The following is a 12,760-nucleotide window of genomic DNA, read 5'->3' on the forward strand; positions in this document are numbered from 1 at the left end:
CCAAACAACGTTGCCATCGTCACTTGCTCAAGTGTTTTCGTTGAAAATGTAAAAACTTTCCTGTTATTGTGAATCTGTGCTTTTAGTTGTTGCCACCCCTTATGTAACACCCCTCTTTTGGGGCCTTTAATGTAATAAAATGAACTGAAATAAAATGAAACAAGCTTGAATATAATCAAGGCGTGCTGCGGAAGTTTATAACAATAAACAAGGAGGCACTCCAATGATAATAGCAATTTATTTGGTTCCTGCTTCGACGAAATAACAGATGTGCCCTATTGTGTAAACATCAAAGAAAGATTAAGATATGATCTTTACACCGCCACAAGTTTACACTAATCAACCGCAGGCTTCATACAACCCACATATTGCTGTCACGCGTTGGGCACAAGCAGACATTTAATTACATTATAACACCGAGGACGACAATCTGTCTACGTGGCGACGGAAGTTCTAACGGCGAGCGCGCGCTTCTGGTTTGCGCTGGAACAACCAAAGACTGTCAGCGAACGCTGTTGAGTGCTTGGTGCGTATCGTGCAATCAACCCCATGGTGGAGGTACCATGCGATCCCGTCTTAGAGCTGAGAAGCGAAACCGTGACATCCAACATGCCGACTGACGCCTCTAGGTGCCCATCTTGCAGCCTGCGCTGGAACGCCTTGACAATGGGACTCGGCCGTCTTCAGTGGGACCGGCGGCTGTTACGTCGAGAACCGGCTCCCATGTTATGAACGGGTAAACATTCACAACCGCTGGGACGGCACGATGAAGCTTAACAACGTCACTTCTACTTCGCCGATGTCGCAAATCTCTGGTTTCACAGCCATTAAGCAGACTTCGCAGCGTGATCGACGTTCAAAACCAACTTCAAACAGGTATTTGACCGCCTGGTGTGCGAATGGTATAGTCTCGTGAGGTGAGTGAACGCAACAGGCGGGCGAGTCATTCACCAGTTACATCGAGGACGCGGTGCATCTGTGTAAGGTTGCCAATGCTCACATGCCCGAGGCCGACGAGATCAAAAATATTGTTGCGTTCAGGGGTTTATTGAGACCGTGAAGACCATGAAGAGGCGATGCCTATACTTCTTGATCGGCAACTTGGTCGGCGTCGCTGACTATGCGGAAGAGGAGGAGAACGAGGTGGTTGCGTCTCGTACACGGCAAGGGTACTCAGCTGGATTCAGTCACCTGTCGCAGTCATAATTAACACCTGGTCGTAATAATATCATCAACGGTTTTGATCAGGATGCCTTTCTTATCCTGCTGGCCAAGCAACCGGACACTGTTGCCTCCGTCATCAGGTTGTGCTAAAGCTACGAGCAGCAACCCAAGCAACGAGTCCTCACTGGCCACCGCACCATCTAGCAAACTGAGGTACTGCCCGCTGGTGCCGTTGCCACCGGCGCACTCCAGCTCATGCAGGCTATAAAAGAGTCGATCCGCGAAGAGGTAGACCACCAACTCGCGCCCCTCCTCCCTTTGGTTCCTTACTACGACGGCTCTCAAGCTCCACGGCCTTCGGTGGCACGGCCTGGTCTCCCGTATCGAGCTGGAGTGGCACCCCCGTCACCTCACTTCGCATTGGCTGTTATTCTGTACATTTGTCCATGGCGCACTCGCGACAACAGGTCCATTACAATTAATCTTCTCCGCCTGCTGACGTCTTGCCTCCATCTGCGTACGGGCCTTACGCTCCTCAAAAGAGCCTGCCAAGTGGTCTGCTTCTCCTCCTGTCGTGTTTGCGTGAAAAGGATGAACACTCTGTCAGGAAGCCAACTAGCCTAGCATCTAATGCTTTTAAGTATACGCTAAAACTGGTGGCGCAGGCTCGTTCGTTGCACGGTATTAGGTGAGGGCAGTTCTGCAGCCACGTATTGTTTGTCAAGCCCAGTTTCAACATCTTACAAGACCCAATGAGATCGCCTTGAAGCCGTGAACCTTGAGGCTATGAGGACCATTACGTGACTTCCACGCATGATACCGGTCATAGCTTTACAAGAGAATGCGCAGCTCAATACCATTGATGATCTGGTGCAGCAGTGCCGTGAAGCGCGCAGCCTTAAGGCCAGTCTATCGCACTCCACGCATCCATTGAGGACTTATGCAACGTCACACTTCATTCTTCAGCCGCCAACGCCAGTTCTTCCCTCGTGGAAGTTTGTACAGCTCAGCGACAACAAGCCAACAGATAACCGCTGGCCAACATCTGCTCATTCGGCATCATTGCTTCGCCAGAAATTCGAGGAACAAGATGCTTGCCTGCCTGAAGGATCCATTGTTGTCTACGTAGACGCAAGCATACAACACTGCAAAGCAACAACAGCTATCTACTGCCCGTGCAGACCTGCCCTGAATCAAACCTCTGGGTTTCAGCTTACGGAACCCCCTTAGTCCTTTTGTGCTGAGCTAGTTGCAGTTGAAGAAGCACTCTGCTCCGTGGCCGACTTAACTATGCTCCCTGCGGCCCGCGTTGTCATACGCACTGACGCCCTTCAAGTTGTCCGGTTGCTACGACGTGTTAGCCGCTGTCCCACGATATGTCAGGACATCCACCGGCTCGCGGCACGCATCCCGCAGCCAGTACGTATTGAGTGGTTCCCACGGGATCTGCTGACCTATCAAAGGCAGGCAGATTTAGCGACCCGCCTTGCGAATCCAAACTCATTACCGTCTCGGCTCCTTCATTTGGACAATTTTACCCTCCTTTCATCAAGAAAGGAACTCCTCCGGCGCCGCACACGTGCTCTCATCCCTCCGTGTGCGGTAACCCTCCCCCGCGGTCTTAAACCCTCTTTACACGGGCAGCCTTAACCGTGGTTAAGCTTAACTACAGTTAAGGCGTTTAACCACGGTTAGAGTAAACTGCAGTTCGCCGCGCTTACACACAGTTTAGCCATCTCGGTTAGTGCGACGAAACAGATCATGTGATACTCTCTTCATTGAAGATAAAACGTTGCCCACTCAGGCCTATTATTAAACAGGGCTACGTTGAAAAGAACACATAAGAGGAAAAACGTTGTTTCTTGTGCTAAGGCCGGCTTAAAAACTTTTTTCTTTGTGCTTGTGGACAATTGTCGTTAGCCGAAATCTAAAAACAAGTTATAAACAATGATCACAGTCGACTTCGTAGCTGACTGCGCGTTCTACTTTGGCTACTTCAGCCTCTTTTCCCCGTGACTGCTCACTGCTATCGTTTATTTTCGTGGCTTTTCATTCACAGTGAGTGCTGTGCTTGTGTAGTTAAGATCCTTCGGACGTCTTGTGTGTCAAGCCTATGTTGGCCCTTAGCAGGCCTGTCGTGAACGAGGGCGACGCTCAATTTTGGGCTGCATTCGTGGCGCATCAGGCAGCGCTACAACGCCTGCGCGTACAGATGCTGGCGCTGGGCGCTGAAACTGTCATGCTTGAAGAGACGAGGAAGTGACAGCGGGGGCGTTCGAAGCTCTTTTTGTTGGTGGCGGCGCACCTGTCCGTCCGTGATCTGTCGGTGTACCCGCGCCCAGACTCGTGGTACGAGACCACGCTTCCTCACCTTCCGGACAGTGGACTCCGAAAAAACTTTCGGATCAACCGCGGCACATTCCGGTACACGGTGGCTGTTTGTGGAAGCATGAGCCGGCAAGATATCAACATGCGGAAAGCGATTCTGCTGGAGAAACGCGTGGCGATCGGCTTGAACCGCCTCGCAACATCAGCAGAAGAGCGGACTGCTGCCAACTTGTTTGGCGTGAGCACTGCGTCCGTTAATGTAATATTTCACGAATTTTGCAGCGTGGTTGTGGAGCAGTTGGAAGCACGATTTGTGCATTTCCCAACACCAGCTGAGCTTCACGAGAACATGTGTAAATTGACAGCAGTCACTGCGTTATTTTAATATTTCGCGAATTTTCCGGTGTGGTAGTGGAGTAGTTGAAAGCACGATTCGTGCATTTCCCAACACCAGCTGAGCTTTACGAGCACATGTGTAAATTCACAGAAGTCTGTGGTTTCTCTCAAGGTGTCGGTGCAGTGGACGGCTGTCATATCGAGGTGTGCCCCCCAAAGCAAGAAGCTGCTGAATAATACAATCATAAGGGGTGATACAGTGTCGCGCTACTTGCTGTCATCGACCACACATACAGGTTCCTATGCACGAATGTTGGGAGCCCTGGTAGGAACAATGACCCGGCACTGTTTCAGAAGTCTCGACTGTCAGCTACTCTGGCTAGTGAGTTATTCCGACAAGAAACATAGCGCATTGAAGGTGTGGGAGTTGGCACAATTCTTGGTGGCCAAGCTTTCCCCTTGCAGACGCACTTGATGAAGCTGTACCCCTTCCAGGTGCCTCTGGGTCCCTCTCACAGATCTTTAATTACCGGCTGCCGAGTGCCAGACGTGTTGTCGAAAATGCTTTTGGACGGGTCAAGGCACGCTTTAGAATGGTGCTGAAGGGCTTTGAGTATGACATCCACAATGTCAGTTATGTGATCTGTGTTGCTTGTGTGCTGTACAACATTTGTGAGCAGCTTAGTGACCGCTCTGATTCAAGCTAGTTTGGTGTGGCACAGAGCGCTGATGAAAGGCGGCCTCAGCCGGTGTGCACAAGCAACCGGGAAGAGACGTCAGGTGTGGCTGTTGGGGCGCCCTGGCCAAGCACCTTGCCTTGAGCTAGAACCCAGACGTGGGGAACTCAAGAGCAGCTAAGAAGGACACCTCTACCAAGAGGGAACAGCCCTGAACAGAGCTACGCACACATTATTGCAGGAGCAGACTCTGGGTTCGGCTCACCTTAAATGGCTACCATTGCACGCACATGATGCATACTCCCTATTGGGAGTATGCGTAACCTACATGTTCTTCATAAAATAGGTTTGGTTTATGGAGTTTTAACGTTCCAAAGCGGCTTGGGCTATGAGTGATGCCGTAGTGACGGGCTGCAAAATATTCGACCACATGGGGTTCATTAACATTCACCGACATTGCACAGTACACGAGTGTCTTGCTTTACACCTTCATTGAAAAGCCGCCGTCGTGGCCAGGCTTTCAGAAAATAGTCTTGCATTATATAGCTAATGTTAATTATTGGTTCTTGTTAAACTACAAAACAAAGTGGTTCGTACCAACTACTAGTATTCCTTATGACAAACAAACCTTCACCTACATGCAACCACCTCTAATGAACTAATACTGAAGATTTCATTACTTCCTGTAAACAAATCTCTTTCTTCAAACAGTTTTGCTAACAGACGATAGTGAAATGGCAGCATGAGCTTTCCATTTTTATATGATTCATTCTTGTTGAGCACTGCTGTTTATGTTGCTGTTTCATTGCCATTGTACTACCTTTTTCATTTTTGTGTTTGTGTCACATGGTCTGCGTATTGGCAGCTATTCTATAACTTGCTGTTTGCTTATAATTTTGGTGTATAACTGGCCATCGTCTTGCCACACTGCCAATCAGCAACTTGTTGTACCTTGTCAAGCACAACACAAAACACAACACAAAACTTTCAGCAGTAAAAGACCTTTCATCTCATCACATGCTGTAATATTAAATAACTTCCAGCTGTTTTGATCACTCTTTATTGAGCGAGTTATTTTCTTTGTTGTCTAGAAATTTTGCAAGCAGTTGCACCATGCTTGCATTTATGGCATTCGGTTCCTTCTGAAGGCGCACCATTATCTAGCGCATTTCGTATGCCTTGCGGTCGGCCTTTGCTGCTGCCTCGCTTTCTCCTATATGGACGGCAACTAGCTGCTCTATAGCAGATCCTTGTCGCTTGTGGCGGCATTTTTGGGGTTCCATTCTTTTGGCGCTTGCTCCAGCACCAGCACTGCTCCTTGCCCCTGCAGTGGCACTGTTGCTTGCGCCAGCACTGGCTCTGCTTGTGTCGCCACTGCTGTTGCCTGTGCTTTACAGTACAGGTACTGCAGCACTGGTACTCTAAATGGGAGAGCTGGCCGCAAGTTGTGAGAGGTCGTCTCTTCTGCTTCCTTCAGGCAGGCTGTCCTCCCATGACAGGAGCACTTCTGAGCCGTCCAGTGCCTCATTGACAACTGGCAGCTGCACATGATGAAACATACAAGTCAGGATGTTATCATCTCAGAAAAGAGAGCAATCATCCGCTTCCACAATATATTAGAAAAACACAAACTTGTGATGGCCAAACTGGAAAGAAGGCAGCGGTTCAAATTTTTGTTTTCCTGAACATAACTAAATAGATATATGAAGATCCAGACATGTACATCAGCATTCCCTAGCCCCAACTTTCACATGAACCAATGGGTTCAGTTCAGTTTTTTCCTGAATACTGTTGCGGAGTGCAATTGCCTTCCTTTAGGTTTATGTGACTCGAAATATTTTGTGAAGGAGTTGGAGGATTTTTGTACGGCTCCTAGTGTGGGTCTTGTGATGAATGTTGGATTTTATGTCCTTTAAGTGACTTGTGGCTGTTGCGGCTAATGGTTTTATGGCTTTAATAATTGTGTGCCACTCCTGCTTGGGCCAAAGTTATGGCTCGCAGTATGTACAAATAAATAAATGAATGAACAGCTGGACAAGACAGTATACCAAACTGATCAATGTCAATAACAAGCAATATGTTAAACATTTGCAAGCATGTGGGGCATGGTTGACCAAGGGTAAACCGAGCTGATGAGGTTGAGTTGAACAGAAGTACATTTAAAGTGAGGTGCGAACTCTGGCACATCTAGGCGCTGCAATTTGAAGACGCAAGTGGCATTTCCGCTCCTGATTGTCATTAATGCCCATGGTTGTGGGAGTAGCTAACTCAACACCCCCCCCCCCCCCCCCAAATCTGTCCAATGGTTCCAAAGGACAGACTGCTGGGTCAGTTGGTTTATCATTCAAGGCTTAAAAACAGCACGAGAAATGAGATGATACAGAAAGAAGGAATAGACAGCATTGAACCAGCAATTGAGCGTATTTTATGTGAAATGGCAATAAATACAGAAAGCATGTAAAAGAGCTCATAGAAAAAACGCAATACAATACAGATATTACGTATATACTTCGAACGAAGACAGCGCAAAAAAGGACAACCACAGAAGAGGACACGACACAAAGAACGTTTATCTTCTGTGGTTGTCCTTTTTTACGCTGTCGTTCATTCCAAGTATGAATCACCAACTAGCCCACCACTTTGTTTTATTGAATTACTTGGACATTTCAGATATCACATAGAAAGTTATTATCTCTTTGCTACTTCCCTTCAGTGTCCCTGTAGAGAAACAAAAGTTCGCAATAACAGCTTATGAACCACAGGTTGCTGTATTACTCCACGGTATTCAAGCCCAGTTGCTAATAGAATCAATGGACGAAGATGAGTATCTTCAAGAGAGAAGGATGGAGGCGAGGCTGCATAGGCACAGGCGTGAAAGATGAATTGTCATACAGCGCTAGCAATATTAATATATCACACAAATAAAGGCACCGAAATTATGGTGCGTGCCATAACTTCATCTTACTAGAAACTTAAGTCATATCCATCCGCAGTGTGTGCCTTTTGACATGATTCCCACCCGAAATAAAAAGGACGTAACCTAAACCAGCAATATACATTGAACTCCCTGTACTACAAAGCGGTCTTTTCTCTGGCATGGTAACATTAAATATATGGGGAGACAACCAGCTAACTACCGATATGTAGAATTGCTAGAAAAAAACAAGGATTTATGGACGAGCAGTGCGAGTTGCTTGGCTAGTTCAGCTTAAGTTAAGGACACCGCAGCGAGCCATGGAAAGAAAAATGATATGTGTAACGTTAAGAGATCGGAAGCGGGCAGAGTGGGTGAGGGAACAAACACGGGTTAATGACATCCTAGTCGAAATCAAGAGAAAGAAATGGGCTTGGGCAGGGCATGTAATGCGAAGGCAAGATAACCGCTGGTCCTTAAGGGTAACGGAGTGGATTCCAAGAGAAAGTAAGCGTAGCAGGGGGCGGCAGAAGGTTAGGTGGGCGGATGAGATTAAGAAGTTTGCAGGCAAAGGGTGTATGCAGCTGGCAAAGGATAGGGTTAATTGCAGAGACATGGGAGAGGCCTTTGCCCTGCAGTGGGTGTAGTAAGGCTGATGATCATGATGATGATGATGATATGCTGGGCGCAGCTGGCAAAGGACCGGGTTAATTGGAGAGACATGGGAGAGGCAATGCCCTGCGGTGGGCGTAATCAGGCTGAGGATGATGATGATTATGATGATGAACATGGATAGGAAATCCAAAAGTTTGCGTAGCAGTCTGCCTCATTAGTTGCTGTCATGCCTATTGTGCTAAAATGGACTGCTAAAATTCGTCAGCGCGTTGTTGCCTCTGTGTAGAAAAACTAATGTAGCCAAGAGTATTTATAAAACAATTAGGGAGCGTTTACGACGATAGTTATAATAAGTGCTAAGCACGGAATATACTCCGACAAGGAAATTTTGTAGGTCGCTTAATACCATTACTCGATGACATTGCGATTACACTGGGTCTTCTGATTTTCACTGCTTCTAATCTCCCGCCATTTCGTGCGGTTTGCTACATGCTCCCCTGATGACGCTTCCACGCGCACGGGTGGGAGATTATGAAGACCACGCTTTCAAACTACAACGTGAGTGGCTGGTACTTTCAACCATTCTCGTGAATGCGGCTACGTGACCAAGACGGCGGCATTGCAAGCACAGCACGAGAGCTTGAGAGTTCGTTCAAATTGGATGCTAGAATTTCTCCCAATTGATTGTTCAAATTAGGGAAGTGTATGAACTGACCGACTTAACACCGGAATGCCCTCCTTGGTGACGCGCTCAGCCTATATACCTTGCGTCTACTGCTCTGTTTCTGTATTTTTGCGATGTGTTTCGTGGCGTATCCTGAAAGCTTTGTAAATAATTTTGCTAATTTAAATAGAAGATATTTTCAATCTTATAAATATCATGCTGAAGAAAAAGCTGTGGCGACGGCGTAGTGGTCTCATGTATCGGCCAGCGGAACTGATTTTGCAGGGCCGTTGCGAGTTCGGATCCCGTTCCCCCAACTTTAATCTATTTTATATCTTTATTGTTTTCCCTTGTGCGATGCCGCCTTGCCGCTGAACTCAGGCTCTTATGCGGTCGTTTAAAATAAACATTATTGAGGGCACTTGAAAATCATACGGCTCGCTAAAATGGAGCATTTGGGTTGAATAATAGTAATCACTAGCTCCCCGAGTCTCGAGTGAACAATTCCTGTGGTTGCCATTTTAGTGCTCTAGCGCTTCCAATCTACCGAACAGTCGTTGTATGCCTGTCATAAGCCTGCTTCTCGCACGTAGGCGTCCTTGGTCACTTGATTTTGTGACTTCGTCACAAGCTGTTCATGGGATTGTGAGCAAACTGTCCACCGAGTCAATTACATTCAATGAATAGTCGCGAGAGATACGTCAGGAACAACATAGATATCCCAAGCCCCACCGATGGCAGCACCTGCCATCGCAGGGCAGTGGCGCGTAGCTTATCTGCTGCACCTCTGCGCCTGAAGAGGAATCAGGACTCACAGATACTTGTGAATGTAGAGAATGAGCAATTCTATGCAGTGCTAGTCTAAAACGATGCGATAACACTCAAACTTACATCATATGATATATCAACCAAAGCAAGCATGTTAAGGCCAAGCAACAGCATAGAAGGTCAAGTTGTAATCATGCCAATCAGGACTAACTTTGCTAGCGCATGGCAATTCATGGTTAACCCTAAGTGACACGACCCATGGTTTTGTTGCTTGCACGTCTACGCCTCACTCAAAGCTGAGTGTATCTACCCTATCGTGCCTGCTAGAAATTTGGTTCATAAAATCAGGCACGCGATTACGTGGTCACAGGCTTTGCCAAGGACAGAAATAAACCAAGAGATGATATTCTTATTTAGAGAGCAGTGCAACTTTTTCTTTTTTAGCCCATCGTACAATTGAAGGTGGAGCGAGCGATTATTCGGAGTTAGGTGGTTAAGGTGCTGTTTTACTTTTATGGTAAGACTACACTGGTCGCTTTTGCCCACCGCATTGCGGAACCGCTTTCCTGTACTGCAGTTCCAGCAAAAAAATAGGACATAGAAGATATGACCGTACTGAACTACTGACAGCGTGAATAAAAAATTTGACCCCAACGCCGCCAGCAGGCTTTGATTTGACAGTGGAATTTCGCAAAAGCATTTTTTGCGCTAAAGCCAATTCTGTGCGAAATCTCACTGAGCTGAAACCGGACTTCGTTCCGGAAAAAAAGGCCTAGAACTTGGGAATTCAACAGCCTTACTAGGTATAACTTGTACGTGTTTTACTCTGCACTCTGATCATCCGACAGAGTGGCGGCTGATAACGAAAATTTTTACTGCGGTAAGATGGTTCCCGTTGGATTGGCGGCCACCCACACAGCCCGGGCAGTGGCCTCTTGTTAGCGTACTATATTGGTTGTTTCACCGAATACTTTACACAATAAAAAAAGGTTTTTGAGTTAGCAGAGCGCTTTATTCGGTGGTGTAGAACATCACCGCGACGGAGAAGGTGTGCTGCACCCCCGTTTTGTGTTCGGCTCTTGTACATCCAGAAGGCAGAAACAACGTCTTCCCGGGATCTTCAGCCTCTGAAGGAGCGCTTTAAAACGGAAACTCAAAAGGGGCAGCCCAGACAAAGGCGTTAGCCCGGAGTACGGTTCGGGCCACCACCCTCACCCTCATATAGTTAATGCTGCCCTCCCTCACCCTCACCTCATCATGTCTTGCCTCCCTCGCCCTCACCTCACCATTTATTTTATCCCTCACTCTCGTCCTCGCGTATTTTCATCCGCCCACCCTCCCTCACCCTCACCTGACCGAGTGAAATCCTCATGAGGTGAGGGTGAGGACGCCCTCATGAGAGTTCGCCCTCGTGGGAATGCCCATCTCTGGTCGTGAGATGCCCTCCGTAACTCGGCACACGGCTGGCTGTGAAAAATCGCTACAGTTGCCAGGGACGACTTGAATTGGACTCCATTTTTCTCGTCTAGAAAGGGCACGAGTCGAGACGAATTCCTGAAACGCAAAAGAGGATTTGAAAACCGCTTGAATTAGAAGTTCGAGTCGATCCGCTTTTGCAAATTCAGCGGCGAGTCGACCGGTGATGTCTGAAGATAGCTTTTTGTCTGATTTTCGAGTGCTCAGTTATTTCTCGTGAGCAAAGATTTGGCGATTGGCGATGTCATAGTGTTTGTGTCTTGCCGCTCATTACAGAGAGGTTGTATCTTTGGTGAACAATGCTTCGACCTCGTAAGAATTACTTTGGTCAGAAGCTCGTAAACGTTCTTAGCCTAGGAAATTGCGGGAGCTGCGTATCTTACTCCTTTTTGTGTACAGGCGTGGTTCGCACTGTTTGGATTTTATACGTTATGTTGCCACCGACTTGTTCACCGCGTCGCGAAGTCAGAGGGCCTTGTACGCTCCTTAACGGTATTCGTGGTCGGACTGTTCTGGCAGAGAACTGGAACGACCCACATTTCAATAAATAAAACATAAGGGCACTCAATTTCTTTGATGTATAGAGCAGAGGTATGCAAAATTCTATCACTCCACACCTTACACAAGTGTCACAAGCAAAACTGAAGGTATCGCGGTTCTTGGCATTGCGAGTGCGTGCAGCTGAAAGTAGCCCACCGTTTGATGTCATGAAAAAGTCGCCAAGCTCCTTGAGTGCCAATTTTTTTTTTAAATAGGCAGATTATGCGTAACGCCAGGCTTCGATCAGCGTCTCCAGGCAATAAACGACAAATGAAAACACAGATTAAAGATGCAAGACTTTTCAGCGCATGCGACGTGTGACCTGAAGACTGGAAGACGTGACACGACCTGCAATGTAACTATTGCGAAATGCGCTGCTGGAATTTTGTACGAGTGTCGTAACAACAGACGATTCAGCGCAGACGATGCTATGGTTTTGCTGCATGGTACACGGCGGGTATACCATTTTGGTTTGCGATGCGGCCCTTGCGCTTAACGCAGTGTATATAGTCTGCAACTATGATACGCTGCCTGTATCATTCTTTCCAACCGCAACACCTGTGCCATTCTATTGTCATTTACTATCAGGTACCCCAACTTACACTGGCTCAGAGAGTAGTTGCATTCGGGAGCAACATTCTCCCCCATGATGAAGAAAGCAGAATGCGACAGAGAATGTGCGGAAAAGCCACCTTCGTGGAAACCACGAACTAACTTGGTATGTTCGACTGGAGTCCCATAAAAAGTTTTCCAAAATAATTTGCATTATAAGATAATAAATGAATGCTCTAATTGGAAGCGCTCATTCAACATAGGCGAATGTTTTTCACACAACTCAAAATTGGTCAAGAGAATGAACTTGCCTTTTTTAACCCCTATTTATCTTCATTACACACCACAGCCCCTTTCTACCTCGTTTTTGTGTTCAGCATTTCTTTTTCGCACACTCTTTCTCTTCCTCCTTTATGTGCAGCAAGGCAATGAGTTTATGATATTACATTAACTTATAGGCAGCAATTCTTAATGATAGATGCGTAGCATACAAGACCTTTAAAATTTTTTATAAAAGCACAATAACTAGCTTCCTCCAGTGACAGGTCGGCCTGTGCTAAGAGTACTATCTCCGTTTTATTTATAGCGTTCCGTTTAGTAGGTTTGCCAACGCTGTTAATGCCGGAAAAGCATTGGCATAATTACATTTCAAAAACATATTCACGTACGCCTGCAGAAGGCAGCTACGCTTTGTGAATTTTTGTGCTTGAAGAATTTAATTGCAAT

This window comes from Amblyomma americanum, chromosome 5 (genome assembly GCF_052857255.1).
Source record: "Amblyomma americanum isolate KBUSLIRL-KWMA chromosome 5, ASM5285725v1, whole genome shotgun sequence".
In the NCBI taxonomy this organism is placed as follows: Eukaryota; Metazoa; Arthropoda; class Arachnida; order Ixodida; family Ixodidae; genus Amblyomma; species Amblyomma americanum.